This window comes from Onychomys torridus, chromosome 12, assembly GCF_903995425.1.
Source record: "Onychomys torridus chromosome 12, mOncTor1.1, whole genome shotgun sequence".
NCBI lineage: Eukaryota > Metazoa > Chordata > Mammalia > Rodentia > Cricetidae > Onychomys > Onychomys torridus.
This window is the reverse complement of record NC_050454.1, coordinates 7,328,105-7,338,931: the sequence shown is the minus strand read 5'-3', so window position 1 is coordinate 7,338,931 and position 10,827 is coordinate 7,328,105.

Here is a 10,827-nt window from a genome sequence, read left to right as displayed (position 1 = left end):
GTTTTAGATTTGCATACATACTGAGGAGAAAGTGGAGATATTTCCCATATCCCCTGTACTCACATATGTGCAGCGTCTCATAGTATTACATCCTTCACCTGGTGATGTTCCATTGACACGTCATCATCATTCAATATTGTGTTGTAGTTCTACATGATTGATAGATTTGTTATGACATCCAGCACCACCATTGCAATATCTTATAGTTTCACTGTCCTGGGAAACTCCATGCTCTACTAACCCAAGTCCCTTCCTCCACTCTAACTCCTGGCCACAATCTTTTTATTGTCTCCCCTGTTTTGCCTTTTCCAGTGGAACATTTATATGAACAGATGTAGCCTTTTTTGGGGGGGGGGGCTTGGCTTTTTAGAGTTTGTTTTTAAGATGTATATAAGTTTCTTCTGAGTCCTTCCAGTTTCTTCTGTGTCTTTCATGGCTTGATAACTATTCAGTGCTGAAGAGTATGCTGCTCTCTGGAAGTGCCATGGTTTAATCACATACTTACAGACTTCACACCATGCCTTGATATGGAGAGTGGTCTTTTACAAAGTTAGCCATCTGATCCTGTATTGATGCTGCAACTTAAAAGTCCTTAGCACATAACTCCATGAGATCTAACCTCATCTTGTTTTCCCTTTCTTAGGATGTTCTGAATGCTACCACATGCTAACCTGTCCTTTGTGCCTTTGGGCTCTAACTCTGCTGTTCATTTTGCTTGCTTTCGCCATGCCCATATAATAGAATCATTGCCACCCCTCACTTCCTTTTGTCTTTTTAAACATGCCACCCTCTCCATAGGGCCCATTTTAACTACCCTACTTTAAATTAAATTGCAGCCAATGCTTCCTTTGGCAAACCCCATCTCCTAATTCCTGCTGTGGATATTGATCTGTATAAATAAAATGCTGATTGGCCAGTAGCCAGGCAGGAAGTATAGGCAGGACAAGGAGAGAGGAGATTTCTGGGAAGTGGAAGGTGAAGGCAGAGAGATACAGCCAGCCGCTGCCATGACAAGATGTAAGGTACTGGTAAGCCATGGGCCACGTGGCAAAGTATAGATTAATAGAAATGGGCTAAATATAAGAGTAAGAGCTAGACAATGATAGGCTTGAGCTAATGGCTAAGCAGTTTAAATAACATGAATGTCTGTGTGTTTATTTTATAAGTGAGTTGTTGGACTAATAGGGCTTGGTGGGGGCTAGAGAGAAGCTCTCCGACTGCAAATTCCAGATACATTTTCTTTCTTAATAACATTGAAATTCAACTGCCTATTAGTGGACAGATGTATGTGCTCTCTTGCTAGAATGGTGATTCTTCCATGAAGGGAACATTGTTCACTGATTTGCACTGTGTGTCTACTGTGTGTTACTGGGAACTTAGTATGTATTTTAAACAAACAAAATTTATACTTTCCATTCCCTTGTTCTAGGAAGTCTCAAAAACAGCTACATGGCCATCTAATAGGTGTGAAACCTCATGGTTATGAGCATGGGGGGATATTAGGGTTGGCTCATCCACATAGGCTGCAGACTAACTCTATTGAGTCCATTGACAAAAGAAGTCTAGAGAAATGTATCAGTGTGCTGTGATCTGCCTGGTGGATTTGCAGGACTTTGTGTTGTATGAACTGTCTGTGTTTATATCATCAGATTCTATGTTCCTCATTGTCTTATGACCTGGCTACTCCTAACCTCGAGCTGTACATGGTACAGTAGACAAGCCCTCTTTTCAGAAAGCCATTATGACTGCAGTTAAGGTGTAAAAAAAAAAAAAAAAAAAAGCACTTAAGTATTTAATTCAGAAGAAAAACAACAGTAGTGAAAAGAGGACAGAAGAGGGTTGGCCACAGAATGGAGGTACCTGAAAAGAAGAAAGAAGAGCCCAGAACTGTCTTCAGAGATGATGGAGGTTTCCGCATTGCACCACTTGCTCAGCGCCTTCAGAGAAGAAAAGGAGAATAAGTGAGCAATTCCAAGATGAAAGCACGCAGAAGCACCAATGCAGAAATGTGGAGCTCATCCACACTTGATGGGGAATGTAATTAATTAATTAATTAATATAATGAAGGGATGTAGCATTACAGCCAGCTAGAGGAGAGTCACTCCAGTGAGAACATGCATGGCGGTGGCATGCAGTAATGCGGTGGCATGCAGTAATGTTCTCAGAGCCACGATCAGAAAGAAATAGAATGCAAAGGTGTTTGTACACTGGTGATTGAAAAAATGGAAATGATCAAAGTATGCAAGCAATTATTAAATACCACAAAAATACAGAAGTCGAATGAACTAAGAGATGATTAAGCTCTGACTAATATAAATGACACTATTTTTAAATGATTGACTATAGATAATATAACGGATATTGTTTAGAAAAATTAAAATTGTTAGTATTTTAAAGTGTGTTGTAACTTGCCAAGCAAGGACAGAAAATTACATGTGAAATAAAGTGGCAGGCTGTAACATCAGGCCTACAGTCTGTTCTCAGATGCGAGAAAGAAAATGAATGCTGAATGAAAACATTCAAGTGCATCATCTGTAAAGCCATGGGCATCTGAAACAAAACAGTGCGAATTGGAAAGTGTTTCTAGAAACAGTACTGCAATGTAGTTGTGTGGGGGATAACGCAGTGCAGAGAGCACTGATTTGTTTTCATCTCCAGTCTGTAGTGTTATTGGACTTAAGTGTATGTGCTGCTTTACTTAGACATACAATTAAGCAACTGGTTGCCTTGGCAGTAATAATTCTCAATTGCAAGCCCAAAGAGGAGGTCAGAATACAAGGAAACACAAGATGTTAAGGGAGCATAGGAGATGGGAATACAGGTAGTTTCATCTTTCACACACACTCCAGGACTAAGAGTTTGATTGTCCGGATAATTACTTACTTAGTTGAAAAATCTTAAGCAGACATGATCCTCTATGCCTGTAAATTGGACACTGGAGAAGTGAGACAATTACCAGCTTAAGGTCTGAGGCTAGTCTGTGCTACATACTGAGCCTCTGTCTATAAAATGAAAAGGGCTTCATTTATCATGGTCTGTTATTCCTTGTTCTCCCTTTCTGTTCTTGATCCAGTTGGGATCTCCTGCTCCCCTAAGCTTTCTTTCCCTCAAATCTTGCCCTTCATTACTCCCACTGTCATCCAGGTTGTTCATGTAGATCTCATCCATTTCTTTGTCATTGGGTGATCCCTGTGTCTTTCCTAGTGTCCCATTTTCTAGGTAGCTTCCCTGGAGTTGTGTAGCACTCTAGTCATCTTTGTTTTACATTTAGTATCCTCCTATGAGTGAGTACATACCATGTTTGTACTTCTGAGTCTGGGTTACCTCACTCAGGATGATTTTGAAGACCACATGAGAACAGGAATAGGCAGAGTGCTCGAGAGGTCCCCTGAAATCCATAATGATACATCCTCTGTAGACTGCTGGCAATGGTCAAGAGAAAGCCTGATCTGACCTAGTCTGGTGATCAGATGGCCAAACACCCTAACAGTCGAGCTGGAACTCTCAGCCAATAACTGATGGAAATGGATGCAGAGATCCTCAGCCAGGCCTCAGATGGAGCTCCAGGTGTCCAATAGTTGAGAAAGAGGAGGGACTGTAAGAGCGTGAATTGTTGAGCCCAAGATTGCAAAAAGCACAGGGACAAATAGCCAAATGAATGGAAACATATGAGTTATGAACCAAAGGCTGTGGAGTCCCCAGCTGGAGCAGGCCCTCTGGATAAGTGAGACAATTGAATAGCTTGATCTGTTTGGGAGGCCCTCAGGCTGTGGGACCAGGACCTGTCCTTAGTGCATGAGCTGGCTGTTTGGAACCTTGGGCTTACACAGGGACTCTTTGCTCAGTCTGGAAGGAGGGGACTGGACCTGCCTGTACTGAATCCACCAGGTTTAAATGAATCCCCAGGGGAGTCTTGGCCCTGGAGGAGATGGGAATGGAGGGGAGGGGCTGGGGGAAGGTGGGGGTGGGGGCGGGAGGGGGGACGACAGGGGAACCCATGACTGATGTGTAAAAAATAAAAAATAATAAAATAAAATAAGTGGAGATGAGAAATAAAAAAAAAATGAAAAGGGCAAAATAAGAAGAGGGAAAACAAAGAAAAGAAAAGCTCCGTCTTCTTTTTTAAGTGTCTGGTGAGACGGGTGTGCCACACACTCTGATTTGATTATATATGGGCTCAAACATTCTGTACCTCTTGAATATGTACAATGTATGTATCAACTACAAATAACATACCAATGGATTATCCCCTAAACCAGAGAATGAAAATAAAAATTAAATTTACCTCAAGTAAGTAACTTTAGGAAAAGAATTCTTATTTATATCCTATGATATAAGGATTTCAAATCACACTCCATGTGGACGTCAGGCAGTGGTTATCATTTATACCTAGAAAATGATGGGAGAATCTACAGATGGGGGATGATGATTCAGTACCTAGATTCTGTCTAGGTGCAAACACCATAGTTGAAGTCATCAGAACCTGTTCCAAAGCTACTTGTACAAGTGTGTCAGTTCAAGCTTAGTCAAAACACATAGTGGGTATATAGTTGTCTGGATGGAATACTGTTGACTAGACATAGTTGGGTGTGTGTGAGAGACTAGGGTGGGTATATGCAAGTGGCTTGAGGTGGCAGAAAAATAAAACATTTATTTTCCTAGAAATTTTTTTAAAAATAAAGGTCTCTGAACAAATACCAATGGTTGCTTTCATTTGGTGTTTAAAAGATACCCAATGTCTTCTATGTGTTAAGCAACAATGTTTCTCCAAATATATCTGCAGCAAATGTTGCTAGCTTATGCGTAATCACAATAATGGGATTTCAAAGAAACAGCCACCTTTGAACAATGAAAGGTAAGTGGAAATGACTCTAACTTCCAGAGAGAGAGACTCAGGGAATCAATAATAGATATCCTCTATGATCCATGGAAATGCCATGTTGATTACAATGATAGCACTGATTTGGATCCCATGGTTGCCCTACACTTAAAGCAGGCATTCAAGTCCATTGCATTTCCGCTGTCTTCATAATCTCTCCCTACATTTTGACTGCTTGATTACCCATTAACATTTCTATTTCAACTGTATGTCTCAGATTTTGAATAGAATTATATTTTAGCTTTTCTTCCCATGTTAGTGAATGTTTAGTTTTTCTCTGCTGTAGCTTGTTCCCCAAGCATCCACCAGAGGGCAAAACCCTACCTACAATTCCAGCCAGTTAGCTGGACTTAATTTAATGGGTGAGCGAATCCTGAAGTTAGGTTATTATTGATACCAAACTTTTAACAAGTCTAAGCAAAACAAAGCAACAAGGAGGTTAAAATTCACAAAGAATAAAATAATAATAATGAAGCTCCAATTTGATAAGCGGTATTTGATACATTGAATAATACCAAACTGAAAATGAGCATTGGTGGATGCCTGTTAAGCCAGAGTGTAGAGAATTCACAATAGTCACCTTCAGAAGACCACTCCCCCAAGTGTGAGCTGCCAGCTGGTTGGCAAGCTGCAGTGTATGCTGTCCATTATGGGCATGACATTATGGGTCCACTCATTCCTCCTTTACTTGACCACACATTCTCCTTATTTTCTGTTTTGTAGCTTCATGTTTATGTCATTGTGTTAGAAGCACAACTTTTTGTAAAAGGGAACCTTAAAATTCAATAGTTTCACGGAAATGAAATAGATGCCTGATCAGCTTGGATAGCATTTGTGTGGACTGTAAAATGAAACTCACCTTGAATATCACATTAAAACAAAATGTGGAATCCTTTGGAATTGCACAAGGGGAGAGGAAACAATGAAAAATGTGTTGCTGTAAAACCCTATTCTTGGTAGAGATTTCATTTTTTAGATAAGAACAAAGAAAGGAAATAGAATATAAGTTATAAAAGAAACTTTCACTTTGAAATTAGTTTTGCTCTGTGATTGTGTACAAAATTATTCCATACAAGCATTTAAAAATTTTCTATGTTATTTATGTTCTGGTAAAATAGTATCATTTTTAACGACATTTTACTAACTGCAATTCCAAGAAAAATGTAACACAAATAATGTTCCTTTACAAAAATGGGTTAGTTTCATAAAAAACACAAATTATTGTAAACTTGTGTATTTGGAAAATACTTCTTGACGCTCCCCACCACCCACATTATATCAGTGGCCACAATGACTTATACCAGAAGCACTGCCTGTCAGGGGAGATATCAGATTTTGGAATAAAGAGTCACACCTTTCATATTTTTCATATGAAATAATTTTCATATTTTTCAGGAAGGTCTTACTCTGAAAATCTATTTAGAAGCTATAAAAAAGCAAATTTATATAATTCTATCTCTCTTATAATTAATATCTATTTACATTTAATAAACAGTGTTGGTGGTGTTTTGGTTTCTTCTTCCACTGGGTAGGAAAATGAGCATACATACCCAAGTAAATTTACAATGATGGAAGTCTTAGCTAACACTGACAAATTTCCTTCTGCATTTAGGTCTATCATCAGTATGTTCCCTTGAAAGAACTTGAGAGGTAGAATCTGAGAAAGCCCAGGGATTTATTAGAAATAATTAGTGGACAACTGCATGCTTACTTGCTATCTGTGTGATGATTGTCATCTGTAATTGATAACAAAATATACTAATGCTATATGAAGCAACCTGGGTTAGGAATGGGGTACCAAACTCCCTAGTGCAAAGACTAGATACCTCTAGAACGGTGGTTTCATTGCTCTAAGGACAGTATTGCAGTTGGAAGTAATACTTTGGTAATCTGCTAACGGGAAGGAACTGCCATCCACAGACACATTTGGTTGAAAACAGATGGTTGCTGATAAGGGCAAATCTAGATACTGTGTACAGACTTGAGGGCTAAATGTGTAAGACTTTCAGTTTGTTTATACTAGATGACAGATGGACAATAGATAGACAGATAGACAGTTACAGAGATAGACAGACAGATAAGTTAGATGACTGATAGACAATAGATGATAGATGGCAGATTATTATTGGCATGTAATGTTGTAATTTTCTTATAATTTTATTTCATTGTGAAGACAAGAAGAATCACCTCAGAGCAGCAATTACTGAACTACTGTTTCCATGCGATGAGTCTGCACTTGGCTTTTAGCTCTTCTGTTTTTATTCCCCAATGATAGTGTACATTTTTAGTTTCCCCATATTTTTTGGTATTAATTATTTTCATACAGTATATTTTGATCATATTTTCCTCCTCCTAACTCCTTCAAAAACCCTTCCTGATCTCTTTACACCCAACTGCATGCTTACTCTTTCACTCTTTCTCCCTCTCCCTCCATCTCTCCCCAAAAGAAAGAAAGATAAGATCAATCAAACAAAACACTAGCAAGACAAAATTATCAAAACCAAACAAAAGCAGGTGCAATAAAAGAGTCCATTTTGTGTTGGTCAACAACTCCTGAGCATGGGGCCTGCGGGAGTGTGGTTGGCCCACCACTCAGTGTCACTCAGCTGGAGAAAACTATTTTCTCTTTCACAGTAGTTATTAATTGCAAATAGCTTCTTTGTTAGGGGTGAGATTTTGTGGAAACTTCCTTTTCTCAGTGTTGGGATTCTGATCCCTTTGACCCAGTACAGGTCTTATACATGCAGCCACAGTCTCTGTGAGTTCATCTGTGCATCAGCCCTTTTGTTTCCGGAAGAAGCTGTGTCCTGGAGTCATCCACCACCTCTGGCTCTTACATATCTTTCCACATCCTTTTCCACATAGATCCCTAGTTTCTCTATGTTCAGCAAATTTCACTTTCCACCGGATGAGCTGAGTTGGCTGATTGTGTCTCAATTCAATTAAACCAGAGATTTAAATTGCAATGTATCATTTGAATCCTACCAATTCATGTTAGGTCTTGGACTTTTCCATACAATGACAAGGGTACTTTGCAGACACCTGGATTAGAACAAACACTGGGGGAGATTGATATAAGGAACTGTTAAATGGTATTATTATTAGCTGTGATAATGCTGTTCTTAGCTATTTTACTAACTCCTTACAAGACAGGGTAATACTTATGTGTGACATGATATGTTTTCTGAGGTCTGTTTTAAGTAACCAAATAAATATTTTTTGCTTTTCCTATTTCTTGGCTCTTAATAATTATTATGCATTGAATTTCACCGTAAGTTCACTTTATGCTTGTTAACTCTAATCTTCACTCATAACTCTTTATATGAACAATGGAAATTAATAAACTATCTTACTTTTTGTATAGAGTTTTTTTATTATAAGAATAATATGAATTAACCCAATGAGCATCCAAGTTCAATTGCTTACAAACAGAATCTCATTACATTTTAATTTGTGATACATTTTAAGATAAACTCTAAGTCAAATCATCAAGAAAATCCTCTCGGTTCTTTCAAATTCACATAGAGGTAAATAGGTGGATATAAAATCCAAACATCTAATGACATGAACATATTTCAGACACCATGGCCATACATGTCAGTTTTTGAGCAGATCATTGACTCATGCTTTACAATTGGGCACACAGCAAAGGTAGAAATAAAAACCAAAATGAAACAAAAAGCAAAACAAACAAACAAACAAAACATATGTGGTGGTTTGAACGAAAATTTCCCCGGGCTGGAAAGATAGCTCAGTAGTAAACAGCACTGGCTGCCTCTCTAGAGAACCGTGGTTCAGTTCCCAGCATCCACATGGCAGCTCACAATTGTCTGAACTCCTGTTGCAGGAATCCATCGTTCTAGGCATGCAGGTAGTGCATATACCTGTGCATGCAGACAAAATACCCATACACATGAAATAAATAAATCTTTAAAAAAAAAAAAAGGAAGGAGAAAAAAGAAAGTAGCTCGCAGAAATTCATGAGGAGTGGCATTACTTGAAAAGATTAGGACATGTGGTCTTGTTGGAGTATTGTGGGCCTGTTGAAAGAAGTGTGTCACTGGGGGTGGGCTTTGAGTTTTCAGAAACCCAAGCCAGGTCCGGTATCTCATTTTTCCTTCCTGCTGTTTTCAGATCCAGATGTAGAACTCTCAGTTATCATGTCTTCCTTTGTGCTGCCCACCCTGAACCCTATCATGAGTATAATGGGCCAAAACTCTGAACTGTAAGCAAGCCCCAGTTAAATGCTTTCTTTTATAAGAACTGGCATTGTTCCCGGTGTCTCTTCACAGCAAAAGACACCGACTAAGATAACATATGTATGTTTTCCATCTTCAAATGACATACTCAAATGGCAAATATAGAAAATATAATAGTGTATGACAAATGTTTGATGTTATAAAGAAAATATATTAAAATTACGTTCACTTTAACATTGCTTCTAGCAGCAAAATCCTTCAGTGATGGGGATATTTGAGTAGACAGAACAGATAACAATAATGAAAATGAAGTGAGAGATGAGATGTATCCACAACCAAGAAGATTATAGGAACTCAACAAATATTAAATAAGTAATTTTACTGTTAATGGGTAATACAGAATAATGACATGGTATTTGCAATTTCAAAGAGTCTATACTTGCTATAATTTTATTTAATTTCTTTGAAGGATGTAAGGAATTAGAAGTAGGTAAACCTACTAAGAGAAAGGTATTGGGGAGGAACTTGGGCAGGTAAGATAGATAATACTCCTATGGTGCATCTTTAAGAAACCTGTGTTTATACTATTTCTCCTGTTAACAAAGCTGCTGTGGTGGGATTTATTTGCTTTCTGTTTATCTTTTTCTTCTTTAGGGAAATAAGTACTAGTTCAGAAAAATCTTACAATGACTAAATCACCAGCTTTTTTTTTTAAAAAAAAAAAAAAGAATATGAACAATGCTGATTGTGTATAGTACTTTTTCAGGTAATTACTGGTTTTCAGGATCCATCTTATTTGAGAGCAACAATTTTTGAGCTGAAGGACTTCAAAACCTACTCTGGGGTTGCTTTTATGCCTAATTCCCAGGTTATTCCCCTACTGGAAGATTAGGATGGTTTTCTAAAGACTAAGAATATTAAGATAAAGAAACAAAATCATAAAAAGATAAAAGAACTGATTTGAAAGAAGATTAAAATGTAAAGGAAAGGATATGGTGAGGAGACTCATTAGGAAATCAGAGTTTTGTGCTTGATGGTAAAGCCTAGCTTAAGAAGACTACTACACGGATAGTACAGGTACTTACTCTAGAGTTCATTCTAGTAAAGATATTGAAGATTTTTTACTTAAACATCCTATTAATTTTCCTATCTTGGAAGGAATAAGATATATTATTTTATATGCATTAGTCATAGTGTATCTGCCTTCTAGCCTACAGAATGATGTAACTCTTTTTATAACATTCAGGTTCTTAAAGATTTAGATATAGCATTATTATTGTATATACTATTACTGGTTTTAAAGTCTTGTATATTATTTTATCATGTTGTAAAAAAAATCAAAATAGCACCTTTATAAAATTGGGGAATTAAATAAGATGATGTCAAATTTCAGTCTACTATTGCATTGATATTGGTCTATACTTCTAAATCATTAAGATAGATTCTTTTCCAAGTTTAATTTTTTTCTTCTCTTATGCTTTTCCAATGTTTAGCAGAAATAGTTGCATTTCTGGCTATCATTATTCATAACTGTTTGTTCAAATTTACTTATTTATTTGCTTGTTTGTTTATTTATCTTGTGAAGAGAATGTTAAGACCCCCTGTGGTGTTTGTTCTTCCTTCTTCGATCACTTCTTTCCCAAAGTAAGTGTGAGGTGAAGGTGTGATGTATAATTAGCATAGCAGATGTTATGATGGTTGGCTACTTCATAAACTCAGTAACCACATAACATCCTCCCCATCTTTTAT